The 14,979-nt window shown below is 33.6% G+C and overlaps 1 long non-coding RNA gene across 1 annotated transcript; it reads left to right on the top strand.

Annotated features, from left to right (window-relative positions):
* The first annotated feature begins 7,527 nt into the window (after positions 1-7,527).
* Positions 7,528-9,909, top strand: LOC145090348 (uncharacterized). The gene is made up of 2 exons (XR_013701506.1): positions 7,528-7,824; positions 8,634-9,909. It is a non-coding gene; the product is annotated as an uncharacterized LOC145090348 (long non-coding RNA).
* Positions 9,910-14,979: the final 5,070 nt, after the last annotated feature.

Below are 14,979 nucleotides of genomic sequence, written 5' to 3'. Positions count from 1 at the left end.
TGAACACTGATTCATAAAACTCTTCTGCTCGAACCAAAAAAGTTACTATCATCGGTTGTTAAATTTTTATATAGGAACTAAAATTTTGAAAATAATTGAGCAAAAAGACTGATTATTATTATTGTATTTTTTTCGCTTATGTTCTTGTAGAAATTGGGAATCATGTTAGAACATGGACATGAAGGCCTTCCTGCTGCTGAAATTTACCGACGTGGAGCAAAAGGATGTGAACAAGTAATTTCATTTGGTTGGAAATTTACTCATATTTTGTGATTTTATCTATATTACCCTTTTGTAAGAAATAAGGTGAATGTTTGATCTTGGTGGGTTTCTTATCGGCTTCGGTTAGGCAGTTGATGCTATGGTTGCTTCTGCATATCCCAAAGAGTTTAGGATCAGGATAGATGTGACTTCATATACTGTTCTCATGCAAATGTATAAAGTGATTGTAAAGAAGAGATAGCTTTGCCTGTTGAAGATGGTGTTGGCGACGAGCAGTAGAGCACCAAGGTAATAAATTGCTCTAGAAATGATAATGATGATAAAGAACACAATTACCTTCTTCATCACCATGATGTAGAGGTTAATCAGAGTAACTATCATGTTAAAGTTACAACTATCGAGATGCAAAAGCTCTTACAGATAAAATTGAAGAAAAGTGTCAGATGTTTGATGAGATTATGAGGATTCCATCAGTTATATGTTGGTTTTAATAGTTAGAGAGTTCTTTATCCTCATGTCGTAGCTATTACTACCTAAAACGTGCACATAACCATGGATATATCATTTTAAATTTTGTCAATTCTGCTGTTCAGAAACCTATTAATAGGCTTCCACTTACTTTTTTTGCCAATGCTTTTCCAAATGTGTGAAAGGGTTGATGCTTCATATGTATGCTTAAAAGAGCATATTGGCATTGAAAGAAACTTTCAAGAAATAAATACCTGGATTAGATATCGTTTCCACAGACTAGTTATAATCAAACATCTGTTGTATAATAACTTGTGGCTGCTTGGAGACTTAATGTCCCAAAAATGTACAACTTGACGTGAGAGGTAAATAAGATTCTTTGTAAGATGTTCATATTGTCTTTGATTTTTTATATGTACAAAGTTGATTAGCAAAAAAAAAAGATATAATTAAGAAAGGGGATTTAGCCATTGTTGGGTTCCCTCAAGATAAATAAAGATTTTTTGGTGTTTGTGACGACACTTTTTACTGAATTTGTTGTGCTTCATATATTTGGTTTCTAGTCAAAGTAACAATGGTTTGTAATCAACACATATTATGTATATTATCAATGTGATTTGAGTTAGTGGAGGTTAGATTCTGATTAAACCAGTTGCCAAATTTGTCCTGGTTCATCTTAAATCACAATATTCTTAAAAAAAAAACAGGCTTCATTTTCTTTTTTCAACGAACAACTTGCAATATGTTGCCAAATTTTGATGAGTTTTAGTGAGACAACATTGCTCTTGATATATTATAAAGCACATTAAATTTGTGTAATTAACGGCTAAAATCATTAAATGCAAAAAATAACAAAATACTTCGATTAATTTGTTTATTATAAGGTCCTACTACTTCATTTCCTGATATTACAATAATGTACTTTAAAAGTCTACAAAATTATAAAAATATCGAGAAAAAGGAATATATTTGTCGGTTTTTCTCGATTTTAATACACTATTATATCAGTTGAATAAGCCATGTGGATGAGAATAAACGGTCATTTACCCTTAAATGAACTGTTTGAATTAGTAAATGCCTATTATACCCTTTTATGTTTAAAATGTAGGTAAAAAAATTTCTTTGCTTTTGTAATAACTGCATCTTTCGTGATAACTATATGTTTAAGTTATGTTTTGTTGACTTTTCTGTTCCATCAAATGCTAAATGGATGAAGTAGTGTGTAGATATATGATGAGTTTTACACATTTGTCTACAAATGAGAGTTAACGATTAGTCTTAATGGGATTAATTATATTTATGCCAATTGTCATGTTGACATGGTTCCCTTCTGTATCTTCCCAAACAAGGTTATTGTTTGACCGAGCCTTGAGTAGAGGTCTCCAAGCTCTATTATTTTTTGCTTGAAGGAAACCTATTTGATAGTTATTTATGTATTATAGCATCTTACTCTTATTTTTTTTATTAGCACATTGTAATAAAAAAATTTCTTATTAGGCCTTTGTATTGTGAAAAATCCATTGAAATATGGCATTTTACTTTACACATTTTTGTGAATGAAATACCCACATTAGCAAATATCATTATTATATATTAAAACTTTGTTTCTCTCCTGCCGCCAAAATAAAATTTACACCCTTCATAGAACACCACGTCTTCTATATTTTAAACGACGCCATTAACGTCGGTCTTCACGGATTACATTGTCGGAAGAAGGAACTGACTCCACCATCACAACTATTCTCTCCAACGGTTTGCATGTCAGGCCGTCTAAAACCAAATCAAGCTGTTCTAACCTTCAAACAACGCAACTTACCATTACGTCCATCCAATCCCATTATGGTCGGTTCTCCTTTAATGCCTCACCTTCTATATAAAACCTTTTTCTCTTCTACAGCTTTTATACGTTTCCAAATACGCTCACTTCACTCAACGTTTCAATGAGGACACCCATAAAATTGGATACGCACACCCGCTAGGAGACGCTCTGGTTTCGTAGGTATGTAATTTTGGATTCTAATTTTGCTATACTTGCTTCCGGTGTTCAACAAAACCTGCAAATGTTTCCCTACTTCGAGAAATTTAATCAACTTTCAGATTACCATCTAGGGTTTTAATTTTTTTTGTTCGCTATTGAGTTTTTGATCCTCTCTTCTCTCTTTGTCTCTTCTTTGGTCTCCCCCCGTCCTCTCTTCAGAAATTGATTTACGGTTTCCTGTTTATGGTGGAAGAGGCTGCCCCTTGGGAAATCCTTCTATTAATATATTAATATTGTAGGATCGGGAGTATGGTGAGACAACAAACTGGTATTCTTTCTCTTCACACACACACACACACACACACACACACACACATATATATATATATATATATATATACTAGTAGCGTACCCGCGCGATGCGGCGGTAGCGATTTGTTTCATTTCGGCGATTAGTTTCCAATCGAAAGTTAGTGTCATTTCGGCAGTCATCAATTGTTTCATTTCGATTTATTTCATTCCGGTGATTTGTTCCTTTCGTCGATCGGTTGTTGTCTCTAGACGGGCAGTAAATACTAATTTTCGTCTATTATTCTTTATTTGGTAGTGAATTGTGATTAGTTTCATTTAACGAACAATGTTAAGATGATAAATTTTCATTTTATTTGTATCATTTGAAATTGAAAAAGTAAAATATGTTATATTAAAGGGATAATAACTACGTTTAAAATAAAAGATGTTACTTGAAATGAACATGTGAAAAGTTAAAGATTGAATTATGTATCTTTTTTTTTCATTCTTTTGCGTTTTGTTTCTGGTGCGTTGTCAAAAGTTAAATAAAATTATCTTTAAAATGATAAAGATTTTTTTTTAAAATAAAATAAAAACAACGTTTTTTTCTAATAGTTTTATTGTTATAAAAACCAACCAATCCTTCTTTTAAAATTGCTTATACATAATATTTATATTTTTGTCTTCGTAATTTTATGATTGAATTTAAAATAAAAGTAAAATAATTGAATGAAAAGTTATAAACATGTTTGTATTAAAAAAAGAATATTAATTTAAAAAAGAAGGGTTATTTTGGGACAACAATTGAGGTCAATTTTTTGTAAATATCATTTTGACAGGTTTATTTTTTGTTGCAGGTTTTACTTTTTATATAGATCTCAAAAGATCTCTCTAATAATTACAGTTTTTCATATATCGAAATATAAAAAAGCTAAATAATCAAAGATATTTGTAATTGTATGTCCTGTTAAAACAAATGCAATCTTTCTAATGTAGGTATTATATATCCAATATAATTGTTTAATCCTTAAGAAAATTCTAAGATTCATCAAAACCATCCTTTCTATTTAATTTCTTTTTTCCCTCATGCTATGTGTTTTGTTTCCTACTAAATAATATATTACATTTATTACTATAATTGTTTAATCCTGATTAGACTAGTTGCCAAATTTGTCCTGGTTCATCTTAAATCACAATATTCTAAAAAAAAAGGCTTCATTTTCTTTTTTCAACGAACAACTTGCAATATGTTGCCAAATTTTGATGAGTTCTGGTGAGACAACATTGCTCTTGATATATTATAAAGCACATTAAATTTGTGTAATTAATGGCTAAAATCATTAAATGCAAAAAATAACAAAATACTTCGATTAATTTGTTTATTATAAGGTCCTACTACTTCATTTCCTGATATTACAATAATGTGCTTTAAAAGTCTACAAAATTATAAAAATATCGAGAAAAAGGAATATATTTGTCGGTTTTTCTCGATTTTAATACACTATTATATCAGTTGAATAAGCCATGTGGATGAGAATAAACGGTCATTTACCCTTAAATGAACTGTTTGAATTAGTAAATGCCTATTATACCCTTTTATGTTTAAAATGTAGGTAAAAAAATTTCTTTGCTTTTGTAATAACTGCATCTTTCGTGATAACTATATGTTTAAGTTATGTTTTGTTGACTTTTCTGTTCCATCAAATGCTAAATGGATGAAGTAGTGTGTAGATATATGATGAGTTTTACACATTTGTCTACAAATGAGAGTTAACGATTAGTCTTAATGGGATTAATTATATTTATGCCAATTGTCATGTTGACATGGTTCCCTTCTGTATCTTCCCAAACAAGGTTATTGTTTGACCGAGCCTTGAGTAGAGGTCTCCAAGCTCTATTGTTTTTTGCTCGAAGGAAACCTATTTGATAGTTATTTATGTATTATAGCATCTTACTCTTATTTTTTTTATTAGCACATTGTAATAAAATTTTTACTTATTAGGCCTTTGTATTGTGAAAAATCCATTGAAATATGGCATTTTACTTTACACATTTTTGTGAATGAAATACCCACATTACCCTTCATGTGAAGAAGTTAGCAAATTTGTCTGGGGTGGGTCGTTGTAACGCCCCGTTCTTGAAATATCTATTTATGGGTTCCTGAGATCAAGAGTAAGGGTGTTTCAATCCTTAATGTGGATATAGAGTTTGACGGGAACGGACTTATGATGGAGGGGATGTTGTAAATTAAAGATATTGGCAACAATGGTCCCTAAGGGGGAAGTTTAGAAAAGGGGTCCCATGCATGCCAAGCATGCATGCACGTATTTGGCTGTGTACGTCCAGCGTAAGCTGGATGTACGCCCAACGTAATGGGGGAAAGAAACGCGGAGGTCTCTCGACGTACGCCCAGCGTATTGGATATACGCCCAACGTATGTCTATCATCCAGAAACCCTAAATTTAGGGCCAGCCACTATATAAGGAACATAATGGTTCTCACCCTAGCCTCCATAAACACTCTCTTATCCTCAGAAACCCTAGATAGCCTTCCCACCTCCATTGTTGGGTGTGTTTGACCTTGGAAAGCTTGTTTTGGCAAAGGAGAGTCTAGAAGAAGAAAGAGGAAGTTGTCAAAGAAGGAGTTGAGTGGCTGGAGCTTGTAGATCTGGAAAGACATCATCTTCTGAGGCCCTGTTGAGGTAAAAGTCTCTAGTTTGACAATCATATTGCGTAGATCTATGTGTTGTGAAGTTTTGACATCATTCTTGTCCCAAAAACCTCATCTTGATGCATGATTTGAATTGGTTGAGATTAGCTGTCCTTTTAGACCTTATGAGAGGTCCTGAGTAAGAAAAATGAGGTCCCAAGGGCTTTGGTTGTCTCATATGTGATATAGATAGGTCTTAATGGATTAAGACCTTGGATTAAGAGCTTTATGGACATCCTAAGTAATAAAGTTTGAGGCTTTATGAATCATAGGCATATTTGGTCTATGGATCTGAAGTTTGGGCTTAAGAGCTTAAGCCATTAAGATCTTATGAGAAGTTGTAGTTCAGCGGAGTTACGCCCCGCGTAAATGGGAGTACGCCCAGCGTACTCTCTCTAATGGGTTTTCATTTTGGGCCTTAAGAGATTGGGCTGTTATTGGACTATTAGAGCTTGGGTCGTGACTGGACATTATGGATGGAGTATTTTGGACTCACTAATTATTATGGACCTTGGATCTAGGCCCATTTGGTGAGGTGAGCCCAATTTAGTAAATTGGGCCAATATTGGGTTTTGCTTCGGACTTTTGGTCTTTGGGCCACTAGTGGGCTTGAGAGCTTACCTAGTGGTGGACCTTTCATAATTTGATTATGGGCCTTAGTATTGGACCAGATTGAGTTAAGGGTAAATTGGTTAATTTACCCTTGGAAGGATATTGTGCTAATGATTGTTTTGCTGCTTCGGATAGTTCGGGATTTTTGTTGAGGCGGTGGTTCGGGAATCTGCTTCTTCATTTCAGAGTTTCGGCAGTTGCGAGGTGAGTTATCCTCACTATATCAACAGGGTCTAAGGCACCAAAGCCTGACCTTTATCGGATGGAAATCCGGGTAGTTGTTGTTATGTTATTGCTTTGTTATGTTTGCATCCTGGTAGTTAGGATGGTAAATGTTAGAGACCTGGTTAGGGTTGGTATCCTGGTTTATAGGATGATGTTATGCTAGTGACCGGTTAGGTCGGAATCCTGGTAGGGATGTGCTTTGTATGTGATCTGCTAAAGATCGGTTTGATTAGTTGTGATTCGATATATAATTGTATGTTATGTGCACATGGTTGTTGGACTGGGGTTGGGTTGAGGCGGGTCCTGCTTTGTGCTATAGGCCAACATACCCTGGGCGGACCGGTTGTCCCGAAGGCCCAGCGAGCGGTCAGGATAGGCTGAAAGCCCCGAGAGGGCGGACCAGACGTGCCGAGGCTCGGAGAGTGGACCAGGTCGACTGAAGGCCTGGTGTGGGCGGACCAGTCATACTGTAGACTCGATGTATATGGCTAGACTCGGAGGGTGGACCAGGTGGACTGTAGGCCGGTGCGGCGGACCAGTCACACAGTAGACCCGAAGTGCATGGATGTTCTGTTCCGTTATGATATGATATGTTATGTGTACGGTATATGTGGTTGGTATTTTGGGGGTATCTCACTAAGCTTTCGGGCTTACAGTTGTGGTTTAAATGTTTCAGGTACTTCAGGAGACTGTGGCAAGACAAAGACATGATCGTACCGCTCCTCATGTTTATGTTTTATGATATTGTTCTGGGGATACTCTGATAATAAATGTATGGAAAACCTTTTTGTAATAATTTATGAAAATAGGTTGTTTTTGAAAAGTTTTAATTGGTTGGAATTTTTAGAGTGTTACAGTCGTGCTAAGCACGTGCCTCTAACGTACCTAGTGTGTGTGTGTATCTATATATATAGGGAAACTTTGTTTATCTCGTGCCGCCAAAATCAAATTTACACCCTTCATAGAACACCCCGTCACCTATATTTTAAACGACACCATTAACGTTGGTTTTCAAGGATTACATTGCCGGAAGAAGGAACCGACTCCACCATCACAACTATTCTCTCTGACGGTTTGCATGTCAGGCCGTCTAAAACCAAATCAAGTTGTTCTAACCCTCAAACGACGCAACTTACCATTACGTCGATAAAATCCCATTATTGTCGGTTCTCCTTCAACGCCTCACCTTCTATATAAACCCTTTTTCTCTTCTACATCTTTTATACGTTTCCAAATACGCCCACTTCACTCAATGTTTCAACGAGGGCACCCATAAAATTGAATACACACACCCGCTGGGAGACGCTCTGGTTTCGCAGGTATGTAATTTTGGATTCTAATTTTGCTATACCTGCTTCCGCTGGTCAACAAGACCTGCAAATGTTTCCCTACTTCGAGAAATTTAATCGACTTTCTGATTATCATCCAGGGTTTTATTTTATTTTTTTGTTTGCTACTGAGTTTCTGATCCTCTCTTCTCTCTTTGTCTCTTCTTTGTCTCCCCATGTCCTCTCTTTAGAAATTGATTTACGATTTCCTGTTTATGGTGGAAGAGGCTGTCCCTTGGGAAATCCTTCTATTAATATATTAATATTGTAGGATCGGGAGTATGGTGAAACAACAAACTGGTATTCTTTCTCTTCATATATATATATATATATATATATATATATATATATATATATATATATATATATATATATATATATATATATATATATATATATAAACGACCATATAGAGGATATAGATAGATTTGGACATTTGGCAACTTTTAGGGTTTGTTGTAATTTATCCCATTTGGGCTATAACTTGAGATTTTTGTTACTTTAAAAACCCAGCCTCTCTGTTATTTCTCTTTAGTTTTTACCATAAACTTATTGTGTAATTTTAATGTTTCAATTCTGTGTGTAGCTTTTGTTTGATATCGTTTTTGGAAATTTTGAATCACATGTAGGTATCCTCTCATGAAATGGTATATTTGCGTTATTTAGAAAACAATAGAGACATCCAATAACAAATTGTAGTTCTGTACTTCAAAAATATGACAGAACTTATTTGCTAATGAAAATTGAAAAGGGTAAAAAAAATTGACTTGTGGTTTTCATGTCATCTTTATGCTTGATAGGAACCCAAAAGAAGAGGTGCACCAGGGGCCAAAATAAATTTTTTTATCTTCCACCCGAGAGTCAAGAACCAAATGAAGATTCCTACTTATACACGAGCTTCACAGTTTCTGCATTTCATATTTTATAAGGCCTCATTTCTTAGTCGACACGACAGACGAAAATTCTTGCTCCCTAGATTTAGGGTCAAATCTGAATGTGATGAAATAGGACTTGATTCCCTTGGATTATGATATTGAATCCAATCTTTCGGAAGATGAAAATTCTTACTTATAGAATCAACTTAGGATGAGATGAATAGAACCCAAATGCCAAAGAACTGAAATCTAATTTCATATGAGCCAGTAGTACATAGCCTTCACCTGTATCATCCTCCATTTACTCACATATTCCTTTTTTCCATTAACGAGTCTGCAAGAAACACTCTGACCAAATCATCCACAGAAAAGAAAACCCTAACTGGAGGCCACATAATGTGCAGATCAGATTCATCTTCGTCTCTTGGGAATTTACGATCTTCTTGGATTCCTTAACAAAGGATAGAATTTATTTACCGTTAAGTTTGATTTTCATATTCTAATTCAATTGTATGTTTACTGTCAAATGAATGAAACTGGAACATCATCGACAAAACTCACACGTACTTAATTATTACCTCTAAGAAGCTTTCCAGCCTGCAAATAACTAAATTTTTTGTAACCTAATCCACTCTGATCACTGATTCATAAAAATCCTCTGCTTGAACTAAAAAAGTTACTATCATTGGTTGTTACATTTTTATATTGGAACTAAAATTTTGAAAATAATTGAGCAAAAAGATTGATTATTATTATTGTTTTTTTTTCGCTTATGTTCTTGTAGAAATTGGGAATCATGTTAGCACATGGACATGAAGGCCTTCCTGCTGCTGAAATTTACCGATCTGGAGCAAAAGGATGTGAACAAGTAATTTCATTTGGTTGGAAATTTACTCATGTTTTGTGATTTTATCTATATTACCCTTTTGTAAGAAATAAGGTGAATGTTTGATCTTGGTGGGTTTCTTATTGGCTTCGGTTGGGCAGTTGTTGCTATGGTTGCTTCTGCATATCCCAAAGAGTTTAGGATTAGGATAGATGTGACTTCATATATTGTTCTCATGTAAATGTATAAATTGATTGTAAAGAAGAGATAGCTTTGCCTGTTGAAGATGGTGTTGGCGACGAGTAGTAGAGCACCAAGGTAACAATGGTTTGTAATCAACACCTCTTATGTCTATTATCAATGTGATTTGAGTTAGTGGAGGTTAGATTCTGATTAGACCAGTTGCCAAATTTGTCCTGGTTCATCTTAAATCACAATATTCTAAAAAGAGGCTTCATTTTCTTTTTTCAACGAACATCTTCATTTTCTTTTTTCATCTAAATTTGTGTAATTAAGGGCTAAAAGCATTAAATGCAAAAAATAACAAAATACTTCGATTAATTTGTTTATTATAAGGTCCTACAACTTCATTTCCTGATATTACAATAATGTACTTTAAAAGTCTACAAAATTATAACAATATCGAGAAAAAGGAATATATTTGTCGGTTTTTCTCGATTTTAATACACTATTATATCAGTTGAATAAGCCATGTGGATGAGAATAAACGGTCATTTACCATTAAATGAACTGTTTGAATTAGTAAATGCCTATTATACCCTTTTATGTTTAAAATGTAGGTAAAAAAATTTCTTTGCTTTTGTAAGAACTGCATCTTTCGTGATAACTGTATGTTTTAAGTTATGTTTTGTTGACTTTTCTATTCCATCAAATGCTAAATGGATGAAGTAGAGTGTAGATATATGATGAGTTTTACCCATTTGTCTAAAAATGAGAGTTAACGATTAGGCTAAATGGGATTAATGATATTTATGCTAATTGTCATGTTGACATGGTTCCCTTCTGTATCTTCCCAAACAAGGTTATTGTTTGACCGAGCCTTGAGTAGAGGTCTCCAAGCTCTATTGTGTTTTGCTCGAAGGAAACCTATTTGATAGTTATTTATGTATTATAGCATCCTACTCTTATTTTTTTTATTAGCACATTGTACTAAAAATTTTACTTATTAGGCCTTTGTATTGTGAAAAAACCATTGAAATATGGCATTTTAATTTCCACATTTTTGTGAATGAAATACCCACATTACCCTTCACGTGAAGAAGTTAGCAAATTTGTCAGGGGTGGGTCGTGCTAAGCACGTGCCTCTAACGTACCTAGTGTGTGTGTGTGTGTCTATATATCATTACTATATATGAAAACTTTGTTTCTCTCGTGCCGCCAAAATCAAATTTACACCCTTCATAGAACACCCCGTCACCTATATTTTAAACGACACCATTAACGTCGGTTTTCAAGGATTACATTTCCTGAAGAAGGAACCGACTCCACCATCACAACTATTCTCTCTGACGGTTTGCATTTCAGGCCGTCTAAAACCAAATCAAGCTGTTCTAACCCTCAAACGACGCAAATTACCATTTCATCGATCCAATCCCATTATTGTCGTTTCTCCTTCAACGCCTCACCTTCTATATAAACCCTTTTTCTCTTCTACAGCTTTTATACGTTTCCAAATACGCCCACTTCACTCAACGTTTCAATGAGAAAACCTATAAAATTGGATACACACACCCGCTGGGAGATGCTCTGGTTTCGCAGGTATGTAATTTTGGATTCTAATTTTGCTACACTTGCTTCCGGTGTTCAACAAAACCTGCAAATGTTTCCCTACTTCGAGAAATTTAATCGACTTTCAGATTATTATCTAGGGTTTTAATTTTTTTTGTTTGCTATTGAGTTTCTGATCCTCTCTTCTATCTTTGTCTCTTCTTTGGTCTCCCCATGTCCTTTTTTCAAAATTGATTTAGGGTTTCCTGTTTATGGTGGAAGAGGTTGCCCCTTGGGAAATCCTTCTATTAAAATATTAATATTGTAGGATCGGGAGTATGCTGAAACAACAAACTGGTATGCTTTCTCTTCATATATATATATATATATATATATATATATATATATATATATATATATATATATATATATATATATATACTAGAAAAGTTTGAGGCCCGTGCTTAGCACGACCCACGATAGTAATTTGTGTATTGTTATACAATTGTCTAATGTATATTGTGCTAATAACCAAAAACATAAAGTATAATGCTATAAATGAGTGAATTTTCAATATATAATGTATGAATAACAAAAAGAAAATGACGTACATTGTGATAATAAACAAATGGATGAAAATCCATTATGATTTCCTGATATAATTTTTGGCCTTATGGACAACCTATCGAGGGCAATTGGGATTAATTATAAAATACATCTTGGATTTCTAATTAAAGGTTTTAGCCACTTGTTCCTTGATTGCCCATTGATCTTTATTGCTATGTCCACTACTTATTGGTTTAAAATGACCTAAGGACTTAACCATGAATTAAAAGGATTCAAGACTTTAAAACATTTTCTAGAGAGTTGTGATATTATGAAGATATACTCACCATTTTCTCAATGGCTATAAAAATTTCAAATTCGGAGAATCCAATTTCAAGCAATCTTGATGTTTTGTCCATCGTTCTAAATAAGGTCTTAGTGATGGAAACCTACTAATAAGTTGCAAAATACCTTCCTGTTAGGAACCATGTGAAAAAAAAATTAAGAAAATATGCTTTGGTTGATTTGGAATTATACAAGCTATAATACCAAGTATATTTATTGCAAACTTGGTATGCATTTTGTTACAAAAAAAGGCAAATGCCAACCATTCTTTTCATTGCATAACAAAAATATGTTATGTAAAAACCATACGAGAAAAGTTTGGCACTAAAGAACTTAGAAAACACCTTAAAGTATATGAGAGCTAACATGTATATATTTTTAGGTGTTTTATAAGTTATGTAATACCAACTTTTTTCCCAAATGATTGTTTGAGAGCATAATTGTGTTAAATATTACAACTGCTTTTTTATAAAAAAAAAATGTTTCATTTTGGTTTGAGTATTGAGTAGTAGGAAGAATATTTTCCTCAAAAAGCTAAAAGTGCTATCAATTGCATAGATTACAATTAACATGATCCTTCTTACTAAACACCTCTTCTAAATTAAAAGAAAGAAACAGTATTAAGCCCATAATCACAAAAAAGGGAAAACTTTGTAAATATTAATTTACTTAATAACCAAACTTGAGAATTACATAATCAAGTTCAAATGAATAGTCAACCTATGAATATCTACCCCAAGAAATTTGTGCTCTATCCTTCCTCATGTGTGTTTTGTCTAAAATTGTAAACTCTATAAATATTTCCGACATGAGAAAAAACCAAATCAAATTAAAGATAAAAAAATCAGCAAAAGAAACTTGATTAGTAATAAAAATCAAGTTGTGTATTTTGTTATCATCAAGAATACATTAAAATCAAAGAAATAAAAAACCGAAAATCTTTTTTAAATGGATATTTCAATAATCTCAAAGAAACACATAATGAAGAAACACTTAACTATAAAGAAATAATAATAAAAAAGGCAGAATGTTTTCTATATGGGTATATCAACAAACACCTTAACCCTTTGGTACTGTCTTGTTTATTAGTGTGGGTTTACTTTTACTACTGAGTTTATGTAGTGGCTGTATGGGGGTGGGATTTTACATGGGAATCATATCTCTGTTGACCCGTTGAGAAGAATCTTTAATTGTGGGTTATGTCAATATTGGAGTCTTTGGCATTCAATGCTCTGCATCTTGCTGTACCTATGGTTTAGTAAATATATCATTCGAGCATCTCTAGGTTAATGTCTTTAATTTATAGTTAAATCCTGATTTATATCATGCTCTGATATTGTGGATAGATCTATGCCTAGTTTATTTCCGGGTGGTTATGCTTATAGGCTTACATGCGTAAAAAGTAAAAACCAAGAAGTACCCATTATCAGTTGATGTTCGTAATTTCAACTAAAATTTAGGCTAATTCAGTAAAACCATCAACATATTATTAATTCATGGCCAATGTCACTAAAATTGGTAAGCATATCTAAGTCTTCTTGCTATCCTTTGAAACAAAATGTAAACGATGGGAGTTCAAGCAATAAAGGTCTCTTTATTATTACCTGATAAACTATGAATCGTAGTGCACGTGATTTGTTAATATGGTAGGTCAAAAAGCCAGACAGAAGCCTCAAACCCAATCAAAGAACTTATTTAAACCTAAATCAAGACTTGGTTAAGCTTACCAACTAAAAAGTTAATGGACAAACAATCCAATAGGTTATATCATGTACACAAGAAAGACCAGATTATATAATGGTGCTCATGCCTAGATTAATGAATGTTCTGTTAGCATTTGATAAATGGTCAAACATTGTAGAACCATATATAAACATTGGATTAAACTGTGGTGAAAATTAGAAAATAAAATCTTACATTAAACTATTAGTGAGAACATTTTTTTCATATAATAAGGTAATATAATTAATAAGACTATAAAATTGAATACCCTATGATTTGTACATGTTGAACCAGTTGCAAAAGTTGTATGAACAATGGTCTAAAGACTTGGAATGCAATATCTTTCTTCACAAATGTCATGAGTAGACAGCTAACTGTTTTAAAATAAATCTAAAAGTTATAAGGGAGGATGGTATAGCTGTAGGATCAAGGGATTGGGGTTGACCAGGGATGTGGCTCAGGATGAGTGGTACAGGAATGAGGGGCAAGGAAAAACAACAGGAAGATGGGGGGATGGTTGTCCCGAGTCTGGAACATAGAAAATAAGGAAAGTGGCACAGGATATGCGAATTCAAGGGCCTGTCATGTCTAACAAGATATACATTATAAACACAAAAAATCCTTTCCGTTTACATTGGTTGTGTATGCAACAAAACCTCTTCCATAAGTAACAATTTCAGATCCTTTAACCTAAAACCATAAAAATTTGGATGATCAATAATAATAAAAGAGTAAGATCTTTGAGAAAAAGACTAAAAAGGTTTACGTTAATTAATATACAAAACTGTCAGAGTAATCGACCATCTTGGTGAAACTGAAAACCCTAATCAGGGAAAATTAGGGCAAAATATGGTTGATATGAGATGAAGAAGAAATATTTTACCAGATTCAGTCTTCGTCTTCCTTCCATCTGTTTGTGTTCTATAACACACATAGACCAAAACAAAAAGAAGTAAGAGTCATGACTGTGGGTGAGATGACTGGATTAGAGGGAGGAAATCCAAGTAATTTGCCATGTTAAAAATTCCAGATCGCAATCATAAACAGAAAGAAAAGGAAAAATATTGAATATGATTGGATGAGAGGGAGCGGTGGTATGGAGAA

The sequence above is a fragment of the Lactuca serriola genome, chromosome 2 (genome assembly GCF_051521515.1).
Source record: "Lactuca serriola cultivar US96UC23 chromosome 2, Lser_US96UC23_V15, whole genome shotgun sequence".
Taxonomy (NCBI): Eukaryota; Viridiplantae; Streptophyta; class Magnoliopsida; order Asterales; family Asteraceae; genus Lactuca; species Lactuca serriola.
The sequence above is the reverse complement of the archived record's forward strand: the minus strand, read 5'-3'. Positions and strand labels throughout refer to the sequence as shown.